The following is a 27,896-nucleotide window of genomic DNA, read 5'->3' on the forward strand; positions in this document are numbered from 1 at the left end:
ACTCATTACAAATTGGATCTGGTCTCCAGAGGTAGAGCATAATTTGGTTCAACTGTGCTCAGGAATCTCCTTCCTTAGTCCACCCGGGATTATAGGTAGCTGTGACCTCTGTCCCATTGGTTGAGGATAGAATGAAAATTGACAACATCAGATAAAGAAGTTATATACTTAACGTAACGTTCCATCTATGTTCATTTTCATTCTTCAACTTCCTGCCAACCAGCCGCCATCCTTTCTGTTCACAAAACTTCTGGATGAATGAGCTGTTCCGTTATATTAAGCTCCAGATACACTCCAGCTACAGTTTTCCTTTGAGCACATGCAATTTTAAATCTCCTGTATTTATGCATATTAAACATTCTTTTCTGGCAAAAGTCAACAAACAAGATCTGAGGTGGCTTAGGGTTGGTGCATTATGGGCAAGGGAGAAGCTTAAGAGTTTTTTTTTTCTGTTACCACAAGCTTTAGTAACAGATGAGTCAGATTCAAGGAGAGCATCCGAACCCATCAGTTATGGAAGAATAAAAATGCACAACACAGATGGAATGTTATGGTAAGTGCCTAACGTCTTTTTTAAAAGAAAGTGGTAAGGAGGATTCAAAAACAAAACAAACCGATCCCAGAGATCTAATTCTCCAAATATTTGGCAAAGATAGTCATCCTTATTTCCTGTCTACCATGGTCTGTCTTACAAAATTACCAATAATTTTCAGATGTAATCCGTGGTAGTGGTGCTGCGGTAGCGCTGTTGCCTCACAGCAAGACATTGTCACGTTTGATTCTTAGCTAGAGCATCTTCTGTCTGGAGGCATGCGCGAATGGGCATGCCTTCGTTGAAAGTTGTGCGTCAGGGCTGGTAACTCGGCACATAAAAATCCACTACCAAACATTAGCGGACCGGAGTTCCTCTGTGGCGACCCCTAACCGGGATAAGCCGAAAGACACAACAGCAACCTGTTTCTGCAGTCCAGTGGGGAGAGATTTTACTTGAGGCTTTCTGGTGCATATAAGAGGGCATCTGATGGCTCATTCTAACTCTAGCCAGATTAAACCATTTTCATGCAAATTCACAATTTTGATACTTGTCTAATTTCGCCTCAAGGCTCTTTGCTCACCCCACAGCTAAAAGATGCTTAACTGTGTATTCCCATCCACAAGAATCTCAGATCCTTGTTAAGACTCTCCTGTGGGATTGTATCATTAGTTTACTACTTTGCCATTTGGACTTTCTACTGTGTCTTCCGCAGATGCCTTGCTGCAGCGATAGCTTACTGCAGTTAGCAATCCACCTCTTTCCTTACCTGATCTCAGCCTGAACCAGTCAGGAAGCTTTAACAAGTTTACAACTCAGTCTTTTTCAAAACAGTGGGATTACCCCTGGACTTGGTTATCCTTTCTCCTGTCTCTCAGTTTTTTGGGGTGATTTAGACGCCAACCAGATGATTGCCTTTCTTTCCCTAGAAAAGAAATGCATACTTAGCAGTACTTTCTCAGCCTTTCTCAACAAGAAATGCCCAGTGCAGTGGAATTTCTAAGATCTCGGTTTCTTGGCCTTTTCCATACTGATGATTTTTCATGACCGCATTCACATAAGGATCCACTGATTTCTGAAGTCTGTTTGGGCTCAACATTCTCACCGTCTAGCTTTCCCATTCTAGTACTCAACTTTTGTGACTAGAGACCACATTTGGTGGGCCATACAAGTCCTGTCCCTTTCTCTCTCCCACATGCCCTTCTCAAGACAGTAGCCACAGATTCTTCAGCCTTTTAAATTACAGCCTCTCCAGGGTTAAGGTACAGATGACTATGGAAAAAGCACAGACAAACGCCATCATCCTGAAAAATGTATAAACGCTGCAAATCAACTTTGTTCTCCAGGCACTCTTGGTGGTAACAGACTGCAACACTATAATGTGGCACATAAACAGGGCAGAAAAAGGTCATACCTCACTGGCAGACTAGCTATGACTGCACAGGGTTAGAAATGCATTACAGCTTTTTCCTTCAGACAACCTAAGATCCTTCAGAACAGAACACAGTGGCAGACTTTGAGCTGATCCCAGGATAGACCCTCACAAGTGGATGTTGCATCCAGGTCTTATGCAGGTAATCCAGCAGTGAGAGAATTCCTCAGATGTTTACATCCATTCTCAATGGACAACTGAAATAATTGTGCTCCAGGACACCTTGCAGAAACTTGGAAGACTTGTACTACTTTCCTCTCATTTGCAAAGTTCTTTAAAAGGTCAGAAAGGATTTACAGTGCAGACTGGATAAGTTGTTGACCGCAACTGAGCTGAAAATCTAAGTATCTTGATTTTTTTTTGATTATTTTTACAGATTACTGTTTTTAAAATTTAATATATATATATATATATATATATATATATATATATATATATAGCACTTTGTCTATTATGTATCTTTACAAATCCTTATCTGTTTAAAAACTTTCATTTGTGTCTCTAGTGCTTGCTGGCTGTAGGCTATTGTTTTAACTGAAGCCTTTCCTCTGTGTAATTATCTTTTGGTTAGTGGGGGCTGGTTCTTTTGTGTTCTTGTAAAAAAAAAAAAAAAAAAAAGCTGTTCTGGTATTTAAGCCCTAACTCTTTGATAGGGTTTCTGTCTTTACACACAGTGCAGACTGGATAAGTTGTTGACCGCAACTGAGCTGAAAATTATAAATATCGATTTTTTTTTTTATTATTTTTACAGATTACTGTTTTTAAAATTTAATATATATATAGCACTTTGTCTATTCTGTATCTTTACAAATCCTTATCTGTTTAAAAACTTTCATTTGTCTCTCTAGTGCTTGCTGGCTGTAGGCTGATGTTCTTCGTTCAACATTGCTGCAGTCCTTACTATTGGGTAGTCCGCTGTCCAGTCGGCCCGAATACCAGAGTATATGGCTGACGTCGGTCAGGGCGCATTAGACTGACGTCAGTACGTCAGGGTACTAATGCGCATGACCGACGTCATATCCTCAGTCTTTTTTGCCGCATGGTCCGATGCAGAAGCAGTTTTGCGAGTGCAGGTTGGCGTTCTGAAATATTTCGAAACCGAGTTTCAGACCGAATCAGAGTTGGCTAAGTACCCGTTGGGAACATTTTGGTTTTTCTTGCCTCAGTATTTAACGGATGTCAGAAAAAGTGAATAACTGTATTTCTTGTGGGAAACAGATACCTCATAGGGATTACCATACCTTGTGTATACCTTGTTTAGGGCCTGAGCACGACGTTGTTGGATGCCGCTCTTGTGCTAGGTTTAACAAACGCACTATTAAGAGGAGGTTAGACTGTGCCAGGTTAGTGTTTGGGAAGCGTTGCAATTATAAAATGCCGTCGGATGCTCCGACGCCCGCTTCGTCCAAGAAGCGCAAGGACAAAACAGCGAAGCCTAGGGTTGATGAACCGGCAGTCCCGGACGTCGGTTCTTTAGAAGGCTCAGTGGAGCCAGAGGTTTTGCCAGGAGTTTCTATGGAATCTCAGGCAGAAACTTTACTGTTACAGGATGTGCCTTCTCAGGAGGTAGGCCAGGCTGAGAGGGCTTCTCAGGTAACTGTTCTTCCCTCTCTTCCCAAGGTAGTTAGAGCCTCTCCTTCTGTTGCCAAAACTTCTTTGAGAGGTAGGCCAAGTTCAGCTTCAGTGGGGGCTTCTCCTAGCATTTCGGGTTCTGTACCTAAGAAACATATGCTTAAAATGGCAGAAGATTTGATTACTATGATTAGAGGTTCTATGCCCCTCCTGATAAGAGGCCTAGGGTGGAACCGAGTTTGATAGTTTTGAACAGTGTTCAGAGGCTTCTGAGTCTTCTGCTTGGAAGATTTGCAGGAGTATCCTCCTTATTCTGATTCTGATGTGGATGATTCCACTCCTACAGCTTCTCCTCCTGAGGATTTCTCATTTTCAGAGACTCTGCATTCCATGAGGGAGCACTTTAAATGGGAAGGCCAGGATTACTCTGATTCCAGGAAAAGGCTTAGGGAATTCTTGTTTTTACCCCAGCATAGGCCCTTAGCTATACCTCCTGTGTTGAATGTGGTGGAAGATGTTTTTGCAGAGGCTTCCCTGAACCCTGACTCTTTGCCTCCTGCTCCTGTTAAACCTGATAGGTACTATAGGGTGCCCGAAGCTCATAAGTATTTGTTTAAGAGTCCTAGGGCGGACCCAGAAACTGTTTCTCAGGGGCCTAAAGGTGTTAAGGCCTCTGTGGTTAAAAATCCTGTCCCCACTGATAGAGGCAAGGGCTTTGGATAGGTGGGGAAAGAAAGTGTATACTTCTTCCACTCTAGCCATGAGAGCGTTGAATTGTCAGTTTCACATGCTAAAATATCAAAATTATCTCCTTTCACAGTTGAAATCTAAGGTGGATGCTTTGGCGGAAGGTATTGAGTGTAAAGAGTTGCTGGATTTGGTTCATGTGTCTGAACAAGTGGGTAAGCATTCTTTGCAATGTGGTTTTGATGCTGTACAGGCCTCCTCGAGGGTGGCTGCCACTAGTTCTGTTCTTCGCAGGCATGCCTGGTTGAGGGATCAGAATTTAGCTGAGCATGTTAAGACAAGGATTTTGGATGCTCCTTTACAGTCTGATGTGTTGTTTGGTTCGCCTGTGGAAGCAGTTTTAAAGAAAATGGAGGACAAAGCTAAGTCTATGCAAACTGTTAAAGATTTTTGCAGGTGCAGCCACCGAAGTTTAGTAGAAATTGGCCTGCTAAGGGGTGGACATATCCTGCTTATGATTCCCAGTCTAGGGGTAGGTCTAGGCGTGGTAGGGGCAGAGCTCAAGGTTCTTTTAGGCCTAGAACAGGAGTTCACCTGCTCAGACTTCTGGTGAGGGCAGGGGTCAGTCCTTTCGTAAACAGACCCAATGACCTGCCTTTTCAGCTGCCAGTAGATTCTCGTCTGGCAGCTCCATTGGGAGGAAGACTGTCTCTTTTCAAAGAAAATTGGGATTTAATTACTCAAGACAGATGGGTGTTGGATATCATTCACCACGGTTACAGGTTTTATTTCCATACGTTGCCCCCTTCAAAGGCATGCCAGACGTTCCTCCTCCACAAAGAAAAGAGGCTCACAAGCAAATTTCTCAGTTACTCCAGATGGGGCCATTCAGCCAGTCCCTGTATCAGAAAGGGGCCTAGGATTTTATTCTCGCCTGTTCCTAGTACCAAAGAAGGGGAACACGTGGAGACCAATTTTGGATTTATCTCTCCTCAACACTTATCTGGACATTCCCAAGTTCAAGATGTTGGCGTTACAACAGCTTTTACCTCTGCTGGGCAAAGATCACTGGATGGTAACTTTAGATCTCAAGGAAGCTTACCTTCATGTGCCTATAAGGCTAAGTTGCAGGAAGTATCTGCGGTTTCGAGCTGGAAATTCTCATTATCAGTTCTCTGCATTGCCCTTTGGCTTATCTACTGCGCCAGAGTATTCACAAAGGTTCTGGCTCCAGTGATAGCTTACTTCAGGCTACAAGGAATTCAAATCTATCCTTACTTGGACGACTGCCTGATTCTGGCTCAAGAAAAGGAAGACCTTCTACAGTATCTGGAATATGTTATAGCAGTGCTAAGATGCCTAGGGTATTCTGTGAGCGAAATAAAGTCCAGTCTAGTACCCTCTCAAGACATGTGCTTTCTGGGTGTGAGACTGAATACAGCAGCCCAGATGGCCTTTTAACCCCGGACAAACAAAAGAGTCTATCACTTTACTTCCATCAACTATCTCATCAGTCCGTGCTGACTGCAAGGACAGTCCTTCAAGCATTAGGGTTCATGGCATCTTGTATTCTGGTGCTTCCCAATGCCAAACTGCATATGAGGAAGCTACAATGGTATCTCAAAATGTATGGACACAGCACTGCCAGGATTTGGACACTGTCATTCAAATAATACCTTGCCTTCAAAAAGAATTTTTGTGGTGGGCTCAGGAATGTCACCTAAACAAGGGACTCTCTGTGACCCGGCCAGAGGCGAGTCAGATTTTAACGACAGATGCCTCGGACATTGCTTGGGGAGCTCATCTAAATGGAAAGTGGATACAAGACAAGTGGCCTGCCAGACTACAGCATCTACATATCAACATGAAGGAGATGTTAGCAGTCCAGTTTGCATTAATGGCTTTCAAGGAGTTACTTCTTCCAGGGCAGGTGTTGATTCTAACAGACAACACAACTGTCATGTGGTACATCAACAAGCAAGGGGGAACACATTCTTATCCTCTATGCAGGCAAGCAATGATTTTATGGGAGACTGCGCTAAGCTTGCAACTAACTCTTCAGGCAAGGTTTCTGCCAGGAGCACAGAACTCCTTAGCAGATGTGTTAAGCAGACAAATTATGGATCCCCACGAGTGGAAACTGGATCTTCATGTGTTTCAGAAATTGACAGTGTCATGGGGAACTCCAGACATAGATCTGTTCGCTTCTCCACTAAACCACCAGCTGCCAAAGTTTTGCACAAAGGGGTTTCATCACACAGCTTGGAAAGTGGATGCTCTGTCTTTCAGTTGGAAAAACCTTCATGTGTATGCCTTTCCACCTCTGCCTCTTCTTCCAAAGGTGCTATTAAAAGTCAGACAAGACAAGCCAAGGATGATTTTGATAGCTCCAGATTGGCCTCGGCAACACTGGTACCCACTACTAAGGAGTCTGGTAAGGAAGCCTCCATGGCCTTTACCTTTGATTCCTCATCTGTTATCTCAGAAGGACGGTCATCTGCTCAATGTCAAGCTTCACTCTCTTCATCTAACAGCCTGGCATATTCTGTGTTGAAACACAGCAGGTCTCAACTTCCTCAACAAGTTTTAAATGTGATTATGGAAGCTAGAAGACCTAGTACAAGGAAAGTGTACGCAGAAAAATGGAAGAGATTTTTATTTTGGAGTACAGCAAAGAATTTGGAGATTTCTGAGCCTAATTTGAGTGTGGCTCTTCAATATCTTACTGAGTTATTGGACAAAGGTTTGTCCTTCTCTTCCATTAAGATTCATGCTGCAGCAATTTCAGCTCACTATGATTGTGACCCACCATTGTTTTCGCATCCTTTGTTCAAGCAGTTTCTTAGAGGGGCAAAGAATATAAGACCCCACGTAGAGCTCCTACTCCTGCTTGGGATCTCAATTTTGTGTTGGAAAAACTTACTCTACAACCTTTTGAGCCTGCGGCTACTGCTGAATTGAAATACTTGTCATGGAAGACTGCTTTTCTGTTGGCTATTACTTCTGCAAGAAGGGTGTCTGAGTTGCAGGCCCTTATGGCAGTAGAGCCCTTTTGATTTTCCATAAGGATAGGGTATCATTACGTACTAATCCTTCCTTTATGCCTAAGGTGGTTTCTAGTGTGGCTTTAAACCAAACTATTCATTTGCCTACTTTTTATGCAGACCCCCAAAATAAAGGGGAAAAGATTTTGCACACTTTAGATGTACACAGGCAATTGCGTTATTATTTAAGCAGGACTAAGGATTTTAGGCAGTCTCAGCAGTTGTTTGTTTCTTTTGCTTTGAGTTCAGGGCAAGCCTGTGTCAAAACAAACTATTTCTAGGTGGATTGGGTTTTGCATTGCATTTTGTTATTCCCATCATGGCAAGGAGATTCCAGCTGGGATTAGGCCTCATTCCACTAGGGCTACTGCCACTTCAACAGCATTTCTAAGGGGTGGCAACTAAGGATATTTTGGAGGCAGCTACTTGGAGTTCAGTGCATACTTTCTCTAAGCATTATCACCTTCCTATCTACTCCAAGTCTAGGGCTGGTTTTGCCACAGCTGTTTTGCAAGGCATGTTGTCAGCTCCTACTTCTTTATGATTTGCCAGCCTCCCTTACCTCTGCTTTGGGATTCTACCCAATAGTAAGGACTGCAGCAATGTGGACCGAAGAACATAGTACAGTTTTGTACCTACCATAAATGTAGATGTTCGAGGATCCACATTGCTGCAGTCCAATTTACCCTCCCTCCTTCCCCTCTGTGTTTAGGGGTGGTTGTGTAGGTGAGGTTATATGTTGATATTTTTGTATATATTTTTGTATATATTGTACATATTTTTGGTGCAGGTATTTTGGGCCTTGTCTTTTTAGGGTCTTCTGACATCTGGGGCAAGAAAAGACTGAGGATATGACGTCGGTCATGCGCATTAGTACCCTGACGTACTGACGTCAGTCTAATGCGCCCTGACCGACGTCAGCCATATACTCTGGTATTCGGGCCGACTGGACAGCGGACTACCCAATAGTAAGGACTGCAGCAATGTGGATCCTCGAACATCTACATTTATGGTAGGTACAAAACTGTACTTTTTGTCCCACCCTGTTGGTGTCTTGCTCTTATACTTGGTGGCTTTGCAGTTGCCCTCCCCTACTGTGACACTCCTCCCAGTCTAGTGTCATTAGCTCATTCTGCCTAATACAGAGAGAACATTTGATAAGGCCTTCTGTTCCTCCTTTTTCCCTTTCAAAAAGTAAAACAAAATTCGCCTGAACCTCCTTGTGTTCTGACTGTGCTTCTCAAACATTTTGGAAATATACAGTATATTTCAGAGCATTTATTATAACTGTAATAGCCTTAATATTGCTACAACTCAAGTGCTCTAGGTTGCACTGCATCTGAAGTGTTTGTGTGTTTTAGCTGCTTTTCTGTATGTATAGACTTTTCTGTTTCTTTTACAAAATAAGCTCTGTAAAGTTGTTTTTATTGCATTCCTGCCTGTATTTCTGAGGTTTTTTTTTGCACTTTTAAAGTTTGTTTTTGCTTAGTTTAATTGGTAGGCTACACACTCAAGTGCGCTAGCCGAATTAAAGCATTTACTGTGTTTCTGTACCTAATTTCTGCTACTTTGTATAAAAAAAAAAAAAAAAAAAACTTGTTTCCCGCCTTTACTGAACTAGAATAGTCCAGTCTTCAGGTATTGCTGATCTCTGGGCTGTGTCATAGTTCCTGTGTTGCCCATATCCTTATTTGGATAGGAATAACCTTCTTTGTTCACCAGTGAGAGTGGGGAGCTCTGAGCAGCCTTATCTGTCCCTTGAGGAGTGGTTCCAGCCCAGTGACCTGTAGCTTATGGGCCGTTTTGTGTCATAGTTCCTGTGTTGCCCATATCCTTACTTGGATAGGGGGAAGCTTCTTTGTTCACCAGTGAGAGTGGGGAGCTCTGAGCAGCCTATCTATCCCTTGAGGAGTGGTTCCAGCCCAGTGACCTGTAGCTTATGGGCCGTTTTGGGCCATTTCCCATATCTTTCTAACCCCCTGCTTTAAAGCCAGCTTTAGCGCACTTTTGCGCTTGTAATTTAAAGTTTGTCTTGTTTTTTGCATTTACCTGTTGAGGCTACACACTCAAGTACGCTAGCCTGTGTCACATATTTACTGCATTTTCCTGATATTTGTTGAAAAAAAAGAAAAACAAAAAAAGAAAAACAAAAAATTTATCCTTGTTTCCCGTCTTTCCTAACCTAGAGTAGTCCAAATACAGGCTTTGCTGTATTCTGGACTTTTGGAAAGTTCCTGTGTTGCCATTTCCTTTCTTGGATTAAGGGAGCCTTCTTTGTTCACCAGTGGCAGTGGGGAGCTTAGAGCAGCCTATTTATCCCTGGAGGAGTGTTCCCAGCACAAGAATCTGGTAGTCTATTGGCCATTTTGGGCCAATTTCTAGCTCTTTCAAATCCCCCTGTATAAAACCCGCTTTGGCGAAGTTTTTGCGCTTGTTACTACTCAGCCAAGCTCCTCGTGGTCCTGCAGAGTGGTGCTAGCAGCAGAGAGGCTAAAAGAGCGACTGCTAACCTAAGTGTTTTTTCCTGCTACTACCTGGGCGACTGTCCGATCTAGCTAAACTGCAAATATTTCTGCTTCTTGAACTGTTTTAAACTGTCTAAAGTTGTTTTTGCACCTGCACTTTTAAAGTTTGTCCTGTTTGTTGCATTTACTTGTTGAGGCTACACACTCAAGTGTGCTAGCCTGTGTTACATATTTATTGCAATTTCCTGCTGTTTGTTGCTGACCTAGAGTAGTCCAAATACAGGCTTTGCTGTATTCTGGACTTTTGGAAAGTTCCTGTGTTGCCATTTCCTTTCTTGGATAGAGGGAGGCTTCTTTGTTCAGTGGCAGTGGGGAGCTTGGAGCAGCCTATCTGTCCCTGGAGGAGTGTTCCCAGCACAGGAATCTGGTAGTCTGTTGGCTGTTTTGGGCCAATTTCTAGCTCTTTCAAGTCCGCCTGTATAAAACCCACTGTAGCGCGGCTTTGCGTAATTTTGTGCATAGCGCGGCATCGAGCAGCGCCGCTTATTTGGGTTTGAGCCTTGGAACTGATCTAGTTCTCATAATAAACACCCTATTCCTACGCTAAAGCCTAGCACTTGCTCACTAAAGCAATTATATGTCAGCACTAAAAAATTAAAAGCACTACACCCTCACAAACTCCCCTTGAGTAACTTGTTCCCCATTGGCCCTTTTGTTCAGTTATAAAGGAATTCCCAGTACTGTTCTAGCATGCCCAAAGGTCAGTTGTCAATCTCCTCTCCGGTCCAGCTGGTGAACCTGGGAATCTTGAGGCAATGTTACAACTGCCTGATGTACACAGACAACCCTCTCCTCCTCCCAACAAATTCCAACACATGTGAGAGATGCAACCATATAGCCAAACTGGAGGCTAAGCTCTCTCAACTCAGTACTGGCGTAACCAGTCAGGAGGAGAAGGAAACCACACTCACTACAATTCCAGTCTCACATAGACCTACCATGACAGCAAACCAAACACATAAACGCACAAAAACATACTTGGAGGCTCTAAATAAAAATTTGCCTAAGCAGCAGAGACCTCCAAAGCAGACACCCAAGCAACAGCTACCCCAAAACAAAACACGTGCAACACATAGCTCTCAAAGCCAGTGTGCCGAACAGTCACAGCCCTTAAGGCTAAACAACACACCTGATACACTTGTAATAGGAGACTCTATCATCAGGCACTCTGACGTCCCGCTCACCAGGCTGAACAAGGAGAAGGTCACGGTGAGCTGCCTATCGGGCGCTAGGATCCGCCACATAACACAAGCACTCGGGTCACTCCAAGGCAAGTACAAATATGACTCCGTCATTGTCCATGCTGGTGTGAATGACCTGAGACGTACCTCCCTGGACTACATGAAAAGAGACATAGAGGAGCTCTCTGAGCATGTAGCCCAGGCCGGTATGACCCTGACCTTGAGTAGCATCTTACCCTCACCAAGAATGATGCCACAGTATGAAGACAAGATTATCAATTTCAACAATTGGCTTAAGTATTGGTGTCATTCAAAGGGGATCCAATGCCTGTCAGCCTGGGATGACATGCTCGACAAGCCACGATGCTTCACTAGGGATGGCTTGCACCTGTCACCCCTGGGCTTTCGGATATTGGCAAAGGCTCTTGCTACCTCCATAGTGCCTTTTTTAGGCAAGGCTCAAAAGACAAACCCACCTCCATAGGTATCACAAGGGATAAGAAACTGAGTAATGCTATTCAATGCCAGAAGTCTAAACCTCAAGATGCACGCACTCGAAACTCTCCTTAGCATGGAGAACATTGATTTCTGTGCAGTAACAGAAAACCTGGTTCAAGGCTCTTGAGAGCACCCCAGCACTACCAGGTTATACCTCATACCATGCTTTTTGGCCCCAAAACTTGGACCGAATCACAAAAGGAGGGGGTGTATCAATATTCGTCAAAGATACCCACACCTCCAGGTTGGTGGCACAGCACGAAGCATCAGAGACTATCCATGTGCAACTAACAGTGGGTAAAACTGCCTTCCAGTTTATAGCCTGATACAGACCACCCTCCCAAACCCAGGAACCCCACTCGGCCTTCCTGAGAACACTGGAAAATATGAAGGTCTCTCCAAACACCATTATATTGGGTGACTTCAACTACCAGCCATAGACTGGGAGCATTACTCTTGCTCCAACACACTAGCCCAAAGGTTCCTAGAATTTATAAACTCAAATGCTATGGAACAACTTGTTACCACTCCCACAAGAGGTGAAAACATACTGGAACTGATAATCACCAACATGGGGACTCTATGCTCCAGACCAGAAGTGTATCCCTCACTGGTAAAATCAGACCATAAACTAATCTCACTGGATATTCACATCCCAACCCCACCCCATGCCCAGAAAACCACAGTGAAAAACTTCTCTAAAGCAAATTTCACACTCCTCAAAACCGAGGTGGAATCCTTCAAAGCCCCCGGGCTTATGGATAATACAGCCCAGACCACAAAATCCTTTATAAACGCATTCTATGAACACCTTCAGGAATGCATGGATCATGCAATCCCAGATAAAACCAAGACCCAATCCTCCAAAGGCAGACATCCTGTCTGGTGGACCCCAGCCATAAACAAACTATACAACAGGAGGAGGAAGCTACTACACGACGGAGCAAAATCCCAAAAAGGAAAGCATCTCTGATCAGTATTAGCAAAAAACTACGGGCACTCATAAAATTGTCTAAGGCCAGCTTCGAGAGAAAAATTTGCACAGGACACTAAGGATAATCACAAGGCTTTCTTTAGTTATGTTAGAAACCTGGGTGGGAATTCCCAGATATGCTCAGAATTAGTCCAAAATGACAAAAAATACACCGAACCCACAGACATTGCCAACATCCTAGCTGACTGGTTCAGCGCAAACTTCTCTCCCCCCCCCCCTCCCCACCAAAAGGGCTAATATCTATCCCAGCAGAGTGCTCCCCCCCTGACATCTCAGATGCTCAGGTAAGAGCTGCCCTCTCCAAAGCAAGAAACACAGCATCAATGGGACCAGACGGTGTCCCGGGCTGCGACCTACATGAACTCCAAGAAGAGCTAAACCCAAACCTAAAACTACTGTTCATTCTCAGCCTTACTACAGGATATGTACCCAAAGAGTGGCGTACAGCAACAGTGGTCCCTCTCCACAAAGGTGGTGCCTCAGCGGATCCTGGAAACTATCGCCCCATAAGTCTCACTGGCTTGGTCTGCAAAGCTATGGAAAGGATCATCATGGACCTTATAAATAAAGATATTGGGGACCTACAGACACTGGATCCTACCCAGTTCGGCTTTGTTAAGGGCAGATCCTGCCTCTTAAACCTGGTCGATTTCTTTGAAACAGTCACCAAGGCCATTGACAAGGGAAGGTGGTCCACACAGCCTACCTGGACCTGCAAAAGCCATTGATACAATACCCCACTCGGGCATTATAGATAAGCTCACCAGCTTAAATATAAACCCCTATGTCACTAGATGGGTTGCAAACTGGCTCAAGGACAGAACCCACAAGGTTAGAATAGCTGGAGCCATGTCAGACTCCAAACCAGTTACAAGTGGCGTCCCACAAGGCTCAGTCTTGGGACCTCTCTTGTTCGGTATATATTTCTCGGAGGTACAGGCCAACATGGAAGGACTGTGGCTGACCAAGTTCGCAGATGAGTGCAAACTGGGCGCCATAATAGACTTTCCAGCCGACACAAGCATCCTCCAAAAGGGCCTCATAGAAACAGACAACTGGTGCCAGAGCCATGGCCTCAAGCTAAATGCCAAAAAGTGTATAGTCATCCCCTTTGGCAAAAACAAAGTGCCCACAAATTACCACATAGGTGGTAATCCATTAAGTACAGAAGAAGTAATTAGGGACCTGGGGACCCAAGTTGATAGCAATCTCTCATTTGACAACCACGTGGCCAAAGTGGTTAGAAAAACATTTTATATAGCCCACCTAATCATGAAGGGATTCACATCTAGATCAGGGGAGGTCATCGTGCCTCTTTACTCATCCCTCATCAGGCCCATAATTGATACAATGCCCCTTTTGGGATGTACCTTACCAGACACCTGCAGCAACTGGAAAGACCCCAAAAGTACCTCACCAAGAGGATCAAGGGGCTCAAACAGATGCCGTATGCTGCCCGGTTAAAGAAACTCCAGCTCTACTCAGTGGCATACCGCCTGCTCAGAGGCGATCTGTGCCTGACGTATAAAGCCATGTCCAACCCAGAATTAATGGACATGCTGCACCTCAGAAAATCCAAATCCCATCGAGCTACCGGCTCGAGGGACTTAAACCTCAGCACTGAAATAAATAGGACATGCTGGAGGGACAGATTCATAACCCAGAGGCTCCCTTCACTCTGGAATAAAATCCCAGTCCAGGTTAGGCAGAGTCGCTCATTGACTCTCTTCAAGAGGAATCTTGATGAGTGGATGGGAGATCGTAGGTTTACCCCGGGTATCACTTCTGTGTCACTGTTAGACAGAGGCACAGTATACTAACCTCGAAAAAGGGCATAGCAAAATTAATTTAAAATGGGTGGCGAAAGCCATACACACTCTGGCTAGGCTTATAAATGCCCTAGGGCAGATAGCCTAGTATGAACCTATGAACCAAATATTTTGTTTTCATTTTGGCCCAAACAGCATTGGATGTTCGTGTTTCACTGTTGCAGTTCTTACAAAATGTGTTATCCAGCTCCCGGTAGCCCACAGTCAGCCAGGATACCAAAGTTCTTTGGTATATAACGTTGGCTGCCTTTGGTTTAGGCCTGACGTCAGGTACAAAAGAAGGCAGCCAACGCAATTTCCTCAGTCTTTCTTGCTGCGGAGCCCAAAGCAGAAGCATTTTGCACGAGTGCCGGTCGGCCGAATACCTTTTTGTATTTCGACTGCTTAGTTGAAGACTTCCTCAGATAAGTTAATAACTGTCTTGCCTGTGGAAAACAGATTCCGCACCTTGATTTTCACTCCTATTGCATTACTTGTTTGGGCCTTGAGCACGACGTCCCTAATTGTGTTTTGTGCTTCTTTCAACCCGTGTACCATATGCTGTAGAGCTAGGATCCTGTTCAAGCATTTTGGAATTTGGCCTAAGTTCATCGGTATGGCGTCTTCTAGTCTCCCATCTTCAGATGTTCCTAAGAAGCGCAAGGATAAGGACCGAGACAGGCTTAGGGTCAAATTATCCGACAATGTCCCTGTTAAGTTGATTGTAGGCCCAGTGGTAGTCCGTGAGATGCTTTCTTTGCCCCTGCAGTCTGCAGGTATTCAGCAGCAGGCGTCTGCGGAGACCTTTTCTGAGTCCTCCATACTGCAGGCTTCCACTTTGTCTTCTGACCCTCTGCCAGTCGCCGCCTCTGGATCCGGAGCTGCTAAGCAGGTGCCAGCTTCTGAAGCTTCTTTTCTCCGCCCGCAGACCAGATCCAGACTGATGACCTTGATTCAGACTTCTGCAGTGGCTGGGCCTCCTGAGTCCCTCCGGCTTTCTAACAGGCCATCCAGCCGAAAATCTACTCGTAAGCAAATTGCTTCCCCCTCAAATGCCTCAGGCTCAGATGGTTAGAATGGCTAGTGATCTCTTGACCCTTATCAAGGGCTGTCAGCCACCTCCTCCTAAAAGGATTAGGGAATTGTCCCCAGAAGCTTTCTCTGCTTCAGACTCTGAGGTTTCCAGCAACTCTACTGATGGAGGAAACTCTCCACTTTTTAGTGGTTTTGAGTATTCTGATGCAGAAGATTCCATCCCTTCGGCCTCCCCTCCAGAAGATTTTTCTTTTGGAGATGCTCTGAATACTCTTGGGAGAGCATTTCAAATGGGAAAGTCAGGACTACCCTCAGTCTAAGAAACGGATTAGGGAATTCTTGGATTTGCCACAGCATAAGCCTTTGGCTATCCCTCTGGTTTTGGAAGTTGTTGTTTTCATGGCGAATTCTTTGACTGCTAATTCTGTTCCTCCTGCTCCCAGAAAGCCTGACAGGTATTATAGAATTCCTGATTTTCATCAGTTCCTTTTCAAGAATTCTACTGCTGATCCAGAGATTATTTCTCAGGGCCCTAAGGGTGTTAAAGCCACGGTTGCTAAAAATCCTGTTCCTTCTGACAGGGAATCTAGGGCCTTAGATGGGGTAAAAAGGTTTATACTTCTTCCACCTTAGCTATTAGGTCTGTTAATTGTCTTTTTCATATGCTAAAGTATCAGCAGCATACTTTGGAGGCCATTAAGACTAAAATTGCTGGTGTTCCTTCCTTGATGGGGAGAGCAAGGACATGCATGATTTATTGAATTCTGGTGTTCCTTTTCTGATGGAGAGTAAGGACATGCGTGATTTATTGAATTCTGGTGTTCCTTCCCCGATTGAGAGTAAGGACATGCATGATTTATTGAATTCTGGTGTTCCTCTTCTGATGGAGAGTAAGGACATATATGATTTATTGAATTCTGGTGTTCCTTCCCTGATGGAGAGTAAGGACATACATGATTTATTGAATTCTGGTGTTCCTTCCCTGATGGAAAGTAAGGACAGGCATGATTTATTGAATTCTGGTGTTCCTTCCCTGATGGAAAGTAAGGACAGGCATGATTTATTGAATTCTGGTGTTCCTTTTCTGATGGAGAGTAAGGACATATATGATTTATTGAATTCTGGTTTTCCTTCCCTGATGGAGAGTCAGGACGTGCATGATTTATTGAATTCTGGTGGTCCTTTTCTGATGGAGAGTAAGGGCATGCATGATTTATTGAATTCTGCCATTCTCACTAAGCATTCCCTACATTGTGGTTTTGATACTTTGGAGGCTTTTTGCAGGGCAGCTGCCACTGGTTCTGTCATTAGAAGACATGCTTGGCTCAGGAAACAGCCCTTTTCTGAACCTGTCAGATCTAAATTACTGGATGTGCCTTTGCACAAGAACAATCTTTTTGTTAGCAAAGCAGAAGAGGTGCTGAAAAAGTTGGAGAATAAGGCCATATCTGTGCAAACTGTTAAGGACTTTCTGTAAGTTCAGCCTCCTCGTTTTAGTAGACATGGTGCAGCGGTAGCATTGTTGCCTCGCAGCAAGAGGTTCTCCCGTTCGATTCTTGGCTGGAGTGTGAGGAGTGCCTTCTGTGTGGAGTCTGCATGTCCTCCCCGCGGTTGGGTGGACGTTCGAAAGACATGCGTAAATGGACGTGCCTTCGTGGAAGGTTGAACATCGAACTGGCACCTCGACGTTAGCGGACTGGAGTTCCGCTGTGGCGACCCCTGACTGGGAAAAGCTGAAAGATCACAACAACCCTTCTAAGAATTGGACTTTTCCTGACCCTAGTAAACAGCATCGCACTAAGTCTAGGTTACAGGTCTTCTAGGAGACAGACTTCCACCCCTCAAAACTAAGCAAACTTCCCAAAGCAAGCATTCCCAATGACTCTGGCCTTCACCTGCCTTCCTCTGCGGGTCCAGGGTTTCCTTTGGGGTGAAGGTTAGCCATGTTTGCAAATGTCTGGTTCACCATTACAGATGACAAATGGGTGCTCAAAATAGTATGCCAAGGCTGCAAGTTCTCCTTTCACACTTTCCCTGTCCACCAAAGATACCCAGATATCCGCCCCAAATCAAAGGGCAGAAAAGCAAGTTTCTTCTGTACTAAACCTGGGAGCAATAGAGCCAGTTCCTGCACTACAGATAGGCCAGGGCTTCTACGCAAGACTTTTCCTGGTCCCCAAAAAAGGGGGCACCTGGTGCCCTAGTCTGGATTTGTCTATTCTAAACACTTTCTGGTTATTCCCAAATTCAGAATGCTCACTTTTCAGCAGTTGCTGCCAATGCTGGAGTAGGATTCCTGGCTGGTGACTTTGGATCTCAAAGAAGCTTATCTGCACATCCCAATAAGGGAAAGCTGCAGGCAGTTCTTTCGCTTCATGACGGAGAACAGGCACTCACAGTTCTTTGCACTGCCCTTTGGCTTATCTACTGTTCCCAGAGTTTTTACCAAATGCCTGGCTCCAGTCATTGCTTTTTGCAGGCAAAGAAACATTCAAATTTACCTTTACTTGGACGATTGTCGTATTCAGTCAAACTCTCCAGAACAACTCCTAAAGAATTTGGACTTTGTAAAGAACCTTCTTACCTCTTTGGGCTACACCATCAATGAAAAGAAGTCAAAATTGGTACCCACCAGGGAGATTGTATTCTTGGGAGCGAGCCTGAACACAGCCGCCCAGATGGTGTTCCTCCCTCAGGAGAAACAGATGGATCTTTCAAATTACTTCAAAAATTTGGCAAGCATGACCCAGCTCTCTTCAAGGCAATTCCTACAATCCCTGGGATTCGTGGCTTCATGTATTCTGATGAATCCAAATGCCAGACTGCATATGAGGAAAATACAGTGGTACCGTAAGAACCTGTGGTGTCAACACACTCAGGATGTAGACTTGATACTTCCTCTGATTCCCTGCCTGCAGACGGAGTTCCTCTGGTGGGCGACGGCCTGTGCACAGAACAAAGGCCTGCCTTTCTGTCCACCTCTTGCCAGCCAGACTCTCGCCACAGATGTCTCGGACTACGCTTGGGTAGCACATCTAGAGGGCAGATGCATTCAGGGGACTTGGAAATCTCAACAGGTTCATTTGCACATAAATCTGAAGGAATTGATGGCAGTCCAGCAGGCCTTAAAGGCTTTTAAACATCATCTCTCTCCTGGTACTCTTCTGGTCAGGGCAGACAACACCACAATCATTGTAGTACATCAACAAGCAGGGAGGGGCACATTCTTACCCCCTGTGCAGACAAAGCATGATGCTATGGTCCATAGAAGCTTCCATAGGTATTCATCTGATAGCTCAGTTTCTTCCAGGAAAGCTCATCACCTTGGCAGACCAGTTGAGCAGGCAGGTCCTGGATCTTCATGAGTGGCAACCAAACAGGACCATCTTCTATCGCATCATTCAACGTTGGGGCACTCCTCAGGTGGATCTCTTTTCATCTCCAGCCATCCACCATCTTCCAATTTTTTGCACCAGGGATCATCGCAACAAAGCTTGGAAAGTGGATGCTCTGTCCTTCCCCTGGACACAGCTCTCTATCTAAGCATTCCCCTCCTCTGCCTCTTTTTCCCAGAGTGCTGTAAAAGGTACGGGTTGAAAAACCAAGGGCCGTCGTCATAGCTCCAGACTGGCCCAGACAACATTGGTATCCACTGCTTCACAGTCTCTCCCAGTCCCGGCCTTGGCATCTTCCCCAATAGCAGATCTGTTGATTCAGGAGGGGGGAAGAATTCTGCATCCTCATCTTCAGACTGTGCATTTGGCAGCTTGGCTCATAATTTAAACCTTTTCCCAACAAGTGATTGAGGTCCTTCGTGAGGCCAGAAGGCCTAGCACTAGGAATTCTTACGCAGATAAGTGGAAAAGATTCTCCATTTGGATGCAGACTAGTGGGGAAGACACTTCTCAACTTCCTCTTCCTCTTTGGCAGGCTTGCTTTAATGGTGGACTGTTCTTTTCTTCTATCATAATCCATGCTTCAGCTATTTCTGCTTGTTGTTCCTTTGAGCATCTCATTTTCTCTCATCCCTTGAAAAAACAGTTCCTCAGGGGAGCTAGCAATTTAAAGCCTCCCAGAAGGGCACCTACTCCTGCTTGGGATCTCAGTTTTGTACTTGAGAAACTTGCTCTGCCTCCTTTTGAACCAGCTGCCTCATCAGACCTGAAGTTTCTCTCCTGGAAAACTGCCTTTCTTTTGGCTATTACTTCAGGTAGAAGAGTTTGAGCTGCAGGCCTTAATGGCAGTAGAGCTTTTTATCATCTTCCATGTGGATCGGGTTTCTCTTCAAACTTCTCTCCTTTATGCCTAAGGTGGTTTGTAGCCTGACTCTTAACCAGTCTATCCACCTGCCTACCTTCTTTCCTAATCCTCAGAATAAAGGGGAAAGGTTACTGCATTCCCTGGATGTGCGTATACAGCTTAGATTTTACCTGGACAGGACTAAATCTTTTCGAAAGTCGGATCAGTTGTTGGTCAGTTTTGCTCCTGGAGCTTAGGGCAAAGCTGTTTCTAAACAGACCATTTCTATGTGGATTGCTCATTGTATTCACTTTTGTTACTTACAGCATGGCAAGGTTCTTCCACAGAGTATTAGGACCCATTCTACTAGGGCAGCCTCTACCTCAGCAGCTTTTTGAAGAGGTGTACCTACTAGGGACATACTGGAAGCAGCTACATGGACTTCTGTTCACACTTTCACTAAACATTACAATTCGCCCTTGTTTTCTAAGTCCAGGGCTGGTTTTGTCTCTGCAGTGTTGCAGGGCATCCTTACCAACCCTTAAACAGTGGGTGTTCCTCCTCCCATTTGTTTTTTTTCTTGGGCTTTGGGAATCAGCCCATTTTGTAAGGACTGCAACAGTGAAACACGATGACCATAGTACAGTTGGTGTACACATCATAAATGTAGATGTTAGTGTATTCACTGTTGCAGTCCTGGTTCCCCCCCTTTTACCCCTAGGGCACAGACTGGATTTTCTTTTCCTGGTCTAACCTTTTTTGGGGGGCTTCTGACAGTTAAGGCAAGAAAAACTGAGGAAATGGTGTCTGCTGCCTTCTTTTGTACCTGACGTCCTGATGTCAGGCCTAATCCGAAGGCAGCTGATGTCATACACCAAGTACTTTGGTATTCTGGCCAACTGTGTGCTACCGGAAGCCGGGTAGCCCATTTTGTAAGGACTGCATCATTGAATACACTAGAATATGTCTTTAGAATGTGGGAGGAAACCGGAGTACCCGGAGGAAACCCACGCGAATGCAGGGAGAACATGCAAACTCCACACAGAAGGCACCCCAGCCGAAAATCGAACCAGAGAACCTCTTGCTGTGAGGCAACAGCATTAACCGCTGCACCATTCTAATGCACCTGGCCAAGAGCATTTGCCAGAAACTTCCTCACAGAGTAGGCTAGTTCACAAAGGCTAAGGGATCTCTTGATTCATCCAAATATCCAAAATCTCAGTCTGCTTGAATGATAGTTTTTTTTCTTCAAGTCATCTTTTTCAGAGGATGTGCAACAAGCATTGAAGGATCAAGAAAACATTATGGTAGGAATTCCTTATTTATGCAAATTGAAAAGATTTTCTCTTCACTAACAAAATAATTGGCAGGACCAATCTGAAGTGGGGATACTCCCATGTTCCCCAGTACTGATGTAAATTGTTAAATTCTGGCCTAGCGTAAACTTAACTAGAGTTGCACCCTCCTTTCTGCCTTCTCGGTCGGTTTGCTATTGAACTCCCCTATATCATCTTTAAAGTTGAGCATTTTTCTAAAGGTGGGTTGCATATTAGACCAGCAAGAAAGACTCTGGTTCCAACTTGATTTGAGTTTTGTTTGAAAAAGTTTAACTACATCTCCCTTTGAATCTGCAGCCATCTCTTCTCTGATATGTTTGTCTTGGAAGGTTTTGTTTTTGGCCTAATCTTTTGCTACCTCTGTGTCTTGAATTTTAGACTTTTGTCTGTTCAGCCTTTCTTGGTTTTTCACAGGTACAGTGTGGGTCTTAGAACCAGTCCTTTTTTGTGCCTAAAATAATTTGAGTTTAGTCTTGAATTCTCCAGCTCCCTGCCTATTACTGTAACCCGCAAAATGAAGGTGTGGGTGAAGGCAATTCTTCATAGCCAGGACGTATGTGAGGCATTGGGAACTAATCGACCTTTTGTATTCTGTGATGGTGAGAAAATGGAGCAGCCAGCAAAACGTTCTTCAGATGGTTTTCCCCTCTCCATTTCTGCTATTCTATCCATAGCAGAAATTTTCCTAGGAATGTTGAGGTTCATTCTGTTAGGGCAGTTTCCACATCTGGGGCTTTCTGGAAAGGGGTGGACTTTAAAGATCTATTTTTGGAAACTATTTGGTCGTTTTCTGACATTTACCAGGCATTTCAAACTGGATGCAGAGTTGGTTTTGCTAGGGCATACTTCAAGGCCATTCTGAACTGTAGTTCACTTCCATCCGCACACATCTTGGGCTTTGGCATTTGCCTAATTTGTAAGGGTTACTGCAAAAGTGATCTTATAAACATAATACAGTTGTGTAGATAACTTACCATGACAGTAGATACAGGGATAGTTCATGGTTGCAGTACAAATATCCTTCCTTAACTGAATAATCTCTGTCCTGGCCAGGTTTGGTATCAATTTTCCTTTTCATTTTAGCAAGACTTGCAACTGTAGGTTTCAGCCATACTTCTCAGGGGCAAGAAGGCTCTGAAATCTGACATGTACATATGTCCTTATACTGGCATGCCCCCCCATCCATGCTAAGGGTGAGGAAGGTGCTTGAGCTTCATAGACTGGCAGGATATGTCACATCTGTAAGGGTCTTCAGCAGTGATCTCTTCGAGCATCTACTGGCTGTACCTTCACAGCTGTACTTTTCCTCAAATCTCCTCATGAATATATTTGTATAGGTGGGTGGAAATTTAACATCCATTCCTTTTCAAGTCTGTAGTGTAACTTCCACATATGGGAAACTGACCATTATACCCTCCTATCACCAGCTTACAAACCTGCACTGGTTAGAGAGAGACCCACAGAGAAACAAATCAGAGTATGGCCCGAGGAGGCTATGGAGGCTCTCCAATTGAGGTATGTTCAAGGAGGCAGCCACAGTGAATCTGTATCTGAACATTGATGAATGCACTGAGGTAGTGATGGCATACATTTCAAACTGTGTTTATGGGGTAACACATACCAAGAGTGTCACTATTACAGCTAACCAGAAGCCGTGACTCACCCCTAAGGTTTATGAACTTCTGAAGGAGAGAAACGTAGCTTACAGGGTTAAGGACAAAGCAGCCCTAAGTGTAGCAAGAGGTAATCTGGGGAGGGGTATAAAGGAGGCTAAGAGGAAGTATGGCAGAAAGGTGCAGAGACACTTTGAAGACATGAAGCATGTAAGGAGACTATGGCAAGGCATACAGGAGACCACTGACTACAAAATCAGGTCAGCAGTGTGAGGACAGCGTCAGATTCCTGAACAGTTTGAACATCATCTTTGATAGATTTGAGGAAAGAAACAACAGGATGGCACTAAAGCTACCCACTGATAAGGATGCAGTACTCAGCCTCAGCACAGAGGGGTAAGAAGAGAGCTAAGGAGAGTGAACCCTAGGAAGGCTGCTGGCCCAGACAACGTACTGGGCAAGGTGTTAAAAGTCTGTGATAATCAACTATGCACAGTGCTCAATGAAACTAACATCATCCCACTACCCAAGAAAACCACTCCCTCCAGCCTTAACGACTACAGACCAGTCGTTCTGACATCCACTCTTATGAAATGTTTTGAACGGCTGATCAAACCCTCAGCAGTTTGTGTACAGAGCTAGCCGATCCACGGCTGATGCTATATCAGTAGCACTACGCATCTCCCTTGTGCATTTTGAGGGCAAAGACGGCTATGTGAGAATGTTGTTCATAAACTTCAGCTCTGCATTTAATACGATGTTACCAGTGCAGCTGATACTAAACATCTCTGTAACTGGATCCTGGACTTCCTGGTTGAGAGACCACAGATGGTGTGTTCAGGCAAGAACACATCAAAGGGCATCACTATTATTTATTTATTTTATTTATTTATTTCAGTTTGATTACCGGGGAAGTCCACTGGGTCAAGAAGAACCCATTTTCAGTGGAGGCCCGGGGAGAAAAGCTCCAAAGGCAGTACAACCAATGCAATGTTTAAGAAATACAAAACATAATACAACAGCAAGAAAACAAAGTAATACACTGCAAATTCCAATTACAATAGACAGTACACACAGTAAGAATATTTTAAAATGCGTATTTACAATAGAAAGTAGACACAGTAAGAACATTGAAGATGCAAATTTGCAATACACTGCAAAAACTTTTTTTTTTTTTTTTTTTTTTTTTTTGTGCTAACTATTCAATATTGTCATCATACAGTGAAGTTAGAGCCTGCTAAAAACAAAGCTAGAGTTTGAGTGAATAAAGGTGCAGGAGTATGGGGGCTTAGTCTAGGGGAATCTTGGGATTAAGTAGGGTTCCACAGGGATGTGTTTTCAGCCCACTGTTCACCATCCTGACCGAGGACTGCTACGCTAAGCACAAGTTCAGCCATATCATTGTTTGCTGATGATGCCACAGTCATGGGGCTCATCACAACGGAGGATGAAAGGACATAGAGAGGAGGTGGCATCTCTGATCAGTTGGCATGAGGGGAACAACCTTGGCCTGAATGTAAGCAAGACCAGAGAGATTGCCATTGACTTCAGGAAAAGAACAAACCATCCAGTGCTCAGGATCAATGGTGAGAGTGTGGAGAGGGTTAAGAGTACAAAATTCCTCGGGTGCACATATCTGAGGATCTCTTGTGGTTGGGATCACCAACCAACTGGTCAAGACAGCACACCAATGCCTCCACTTTTTAATGCGGCTAAAAAAAGCTAAGCTTCCATCTTATATTCTCTCCACCTTCTGTCGAGGTGCAGTAGTCTGCATCTTCACCAGCAACTTTGCAGTGTGGTTTGGAAGCTGCACAGTTACAGAAAAGGAAGGCATTACAGAGAGTGGTGAGGGTTGCAGAGAAGGTAGCTGGTTCCAGTCTTCCATAGATGTGTATTCTGCAAGAAGCATCTGAAAGCCGGCCAAAATAAAACAGGACAACATGCATCCAGCCCATGAACTGTTTAAGCACTGGGCAGGAGATATATCGCAGCATCCACTGCAGGACTGCAAGATTCAGTAACAGTTTCTGCCCTGCAGTGAGGAGACTCTAGTCCCATGGGTCTGGACACATAAGTCAATTGTTATTGTGCAGTATATACTTAACGTATATTCCATGTAAGTGCAATATTTATTTATTATATCCATAGTCAGTATTATTTAACTCACTCAAGTGCAATATTAGACAAATAACTTACACATTTCAATGTGTAGTGTGTTTTGTATTTTAAATAGTGCAGTTAGTTTAACTCTGGCGGATATTCTTTTCATATACGAGTGTTTATAAATGTTTGTACTCTTTCTTGCATGTTATTGGGAGTATTGTTATAGTTATGTTTGTTCCTCTGCTTGTATGTGTTTCACTTTCCTTTTGTAATCTCAAGAATTGAGATGTTGTATGAAAGTTAATTTAGGCTATACACGTGTAGTCCTAAATGACCGTAAAGTTTACTTTGATTTGAATGGTAGCATCTACTGGTATTCAGCAAGTCTGTGTAATATAAAAAAAAGCCAGAAAAGGAAGTATTTATGGGTTTCCCTAAATTTTCATTTAGTGAAATTTAATCTGTTCTCTAATGTAATGGGAAATTGCTTCCAGCCCCAAATTATGCCCAATAGTTAGTTACAAGAAAGTAAGATTTTTGCCAGGTGACCTTTGTAATCTGCAAAAAATGCATAGCGGAACTAACAGCATGTTCAATATAAGTTCCTCTTCTGTCTAATGATCTTCCACTTAGGACCCATTCGACATACCTGGGAGATGAAATAAACTTTTAGGTATCCTGCAATTAACCATTTTCAGAAACCACACTTGTCAGAACAATTGGGCTGGAGTGCAGTACTTTATATTAAAAGCATCGCATTCGATTGTGGACGAGAAAAAGCTGGCTGAAAACTTTTGTCCCCCTTTCCAAATCCTATTATTTACTCCAGGTTACAGTCAACCCAAAATTAAAGCAGCTAACGATCACCAAGTTGAATTTTGTATAAAAGAACTGTCAGCACATAAGAAATAACTTGGTAAATTAATTTTGAGTTGGCATTAATTAATAAATGCTACCTTGCCGTACAAATGTGTCTTGTTGCTTCCAGTAGTTCCAGGCAGTACGGTAAGGGCATGCAACATACTAAGTGCTCACAGTACATCTGAAATTTCCAAGCTTAGCCTTTTGGTCCTCTGTAGGCACCATGTCATAGTTCTGCATTCTCTGTCCACTCTCTATTTGGGGAGAACCACAGAGTGACACTTGGATGTTGGCTTCTTTAATAAGTTAAAGTCCAGTTCAGCTGCAAGAATTGTGATATGCACTTGTCTGGTGCGCACAGTACTTTCCCTCACTGAGAATAGATTCTGCCAATTTCAGAGCTGGCAAGATGCAGTGTTACATACAGACTTTGGTTTCTTCTCCAGAGTGTGGAAGGCTATATCAGTCCTTCAACAGGGTCCTTACAATGCCTGTCAGCAAACAGTAGGCAAATATTACAGGAAAAAGAAGGTACAGACTGAAAGTCTGTAATCTCTGACTGACTCCAAGCCTGTCTTTGCCTAAATACTCCAAAGTCTGGTTGGGCAGAATATCTCGAGTGTCTGTCCCAAAATGGCAAAGTTCGAATGACTAGAATGCCTGAAAGTTCAGTTCCACTGCAGTATACGTCTTTGCAGGGCAGAGAGGTTTTAGAATTTCCTTTATTCTGTCTCTGCAGTTTACCACAATACATTGTCTCTCTGATAACACATCTTGAAATAGGAGGGAATGGCAGAGAGTACTTTCTTTGCATTCTGTGATGATCTTATCCCTTTCTCACCTATTAACACGTTAATGTCAGAGGAATGGCATATGGTATTGTGTATCTTCTCCATGGTTTGTGTTTATGGCATCTCTTTTTCTGTGCACAAGACGGGTACTCAATTTAGAAGTCAGGCAGTGTTTAGCAGATGGAGGCCTTTGTTTTAAACTCATCGGTTCGATTCTCAGCTAGAGCGCCTTCTACGTGGAGACATGCGTGAATGGGCGTACCTTCGTTGAAGGTTGTGTGTCAGGGCTGGTAACTCTGCACGTAAAAATCAACTACCAATCATTAGCGTTCCACTGTTGGCGACCCCTAACCGAGAAAAGCCGAAAGACACAACAACATTTTTCTGACATTCCAGAAGCCTTTCTGGAAGGAAAACAAACTGTGATTCTGTATTGTTGAAGCCAGGATGCATCTTTTAAATGCCCTACATTTTTCAGTATTTTTATACAGAATACACCAGGAAAACAGCAAAATGAATAGACTGCAAGAATCGGTCCCCAGTAACAAGTAGAATGCATGCAGCATTCAAATGTCATTAACAGCACTAACCGATCTAACAGTAATAGTAATGACAAACCATGGTTAACAATGTCAGTGATGTATCTGTTTTCCTCCCTCCATAGTTGCTTTTGATCTCTATTTGGATCTGGCTTAAGGGATTATTAGCAAGCTTTTGATATTCATGCTGGTTTTTAAGTAACCTAAAACACATTTCGTAGTATTTCATAAGTTATGACTACAGTGTTCTCTCCCTTTTCAGCTGGATTAACTAATGAATTTGAGATGGCTTTTTTTAAAGCTTCCCAATCTCCTGTTGAAATTACAAGACGTTTAGAACACAACCCCACACATTCAGCCACTTGCTTTTTCATTGTGTTGTAATATGGTATCCTATTAAAGGTGAACAAATCTCACCTAACCCTAACCCTAACTTTTAAAGTTGGCAGCCAGTCTCTATAATTTTCATCAAATCAGCATTGCTGGAGTTTATTAAATATAAAGGAAAATAATTAAGCTGAACTTTTATTTTCAATAGATATCCATAAGTATTGATATATTTTTTAAATTGGAATAAACTTTAAATCCTTACCAGAAATATTTGACAGTCTCTGACAAAAGTCCTCAAGGATTACTAAATGCTGTCTACTAAGGTCACCAGAAGTTGTAGTTAAGACTTCATTGCCACCTCTTGCAAAATCTCCTACCCTTCCCAAATTTCTGAAGGCCATAGTTGAAATTGCTTACATTGTGTATCTTGGAAATGGAAAAAGACAGATGTGGTTATGTCCTGTCTCGCAATCATTCTCTACTGGTTGGGCTCGGAACTCATCCTCTGTTCCGACTCAGGCCTATACAAAAGCTCAAGGTCTTCCACTAGCTCCTGGCTGATGCCCTATGCCATAATGCTGTAGGAACCCCCCCATATCTCCTTTGCCACTGAAACATGATTGAGTGCTTTATGCTGGCTCTGCCTAAGTGAAATCTTTCTAATTGTCCGTTCTTGATATTGCTGTTTTTTCTCCTTTTAGAGTTGGTTACCTTTTTAGCAGTTTTGCTGTGCTCACTCCCTTTGTTTCTTAATTGTTGGCCGTCGTTTGTT

General features: G+C 43.7%; 1 protein-coding gene across 3 annotated transcripts in view; it reads left to right on the plus strand.

The window, feature by feature from the left end:
* The window catches only part of TOX4 (TOX high mobility group box family member 4), a 966,801-nt gene that overhangs the window by 533,347 nt on the left and 405,558 nt on the right, over positions 1 to 27,896 (plus strand). The gene's annotated exons all lie outside the window — the stretch shown is intronic.

Source organism: Protopterus annectens, chromosome 16.part0, assembly GCF_019279795.1.
Source record: "Protopterus annectens isolate FY-2018-M chromosome 16.part0, PAN1.0, whole genome shotgun sequence".
NCBI classification, from domain to species: domain Eukaryota; kingdom Metazoa; phylum Chordata; order Ceratodontiformes; family Protopteridae; genus Protopterus; species Protopterus annectens.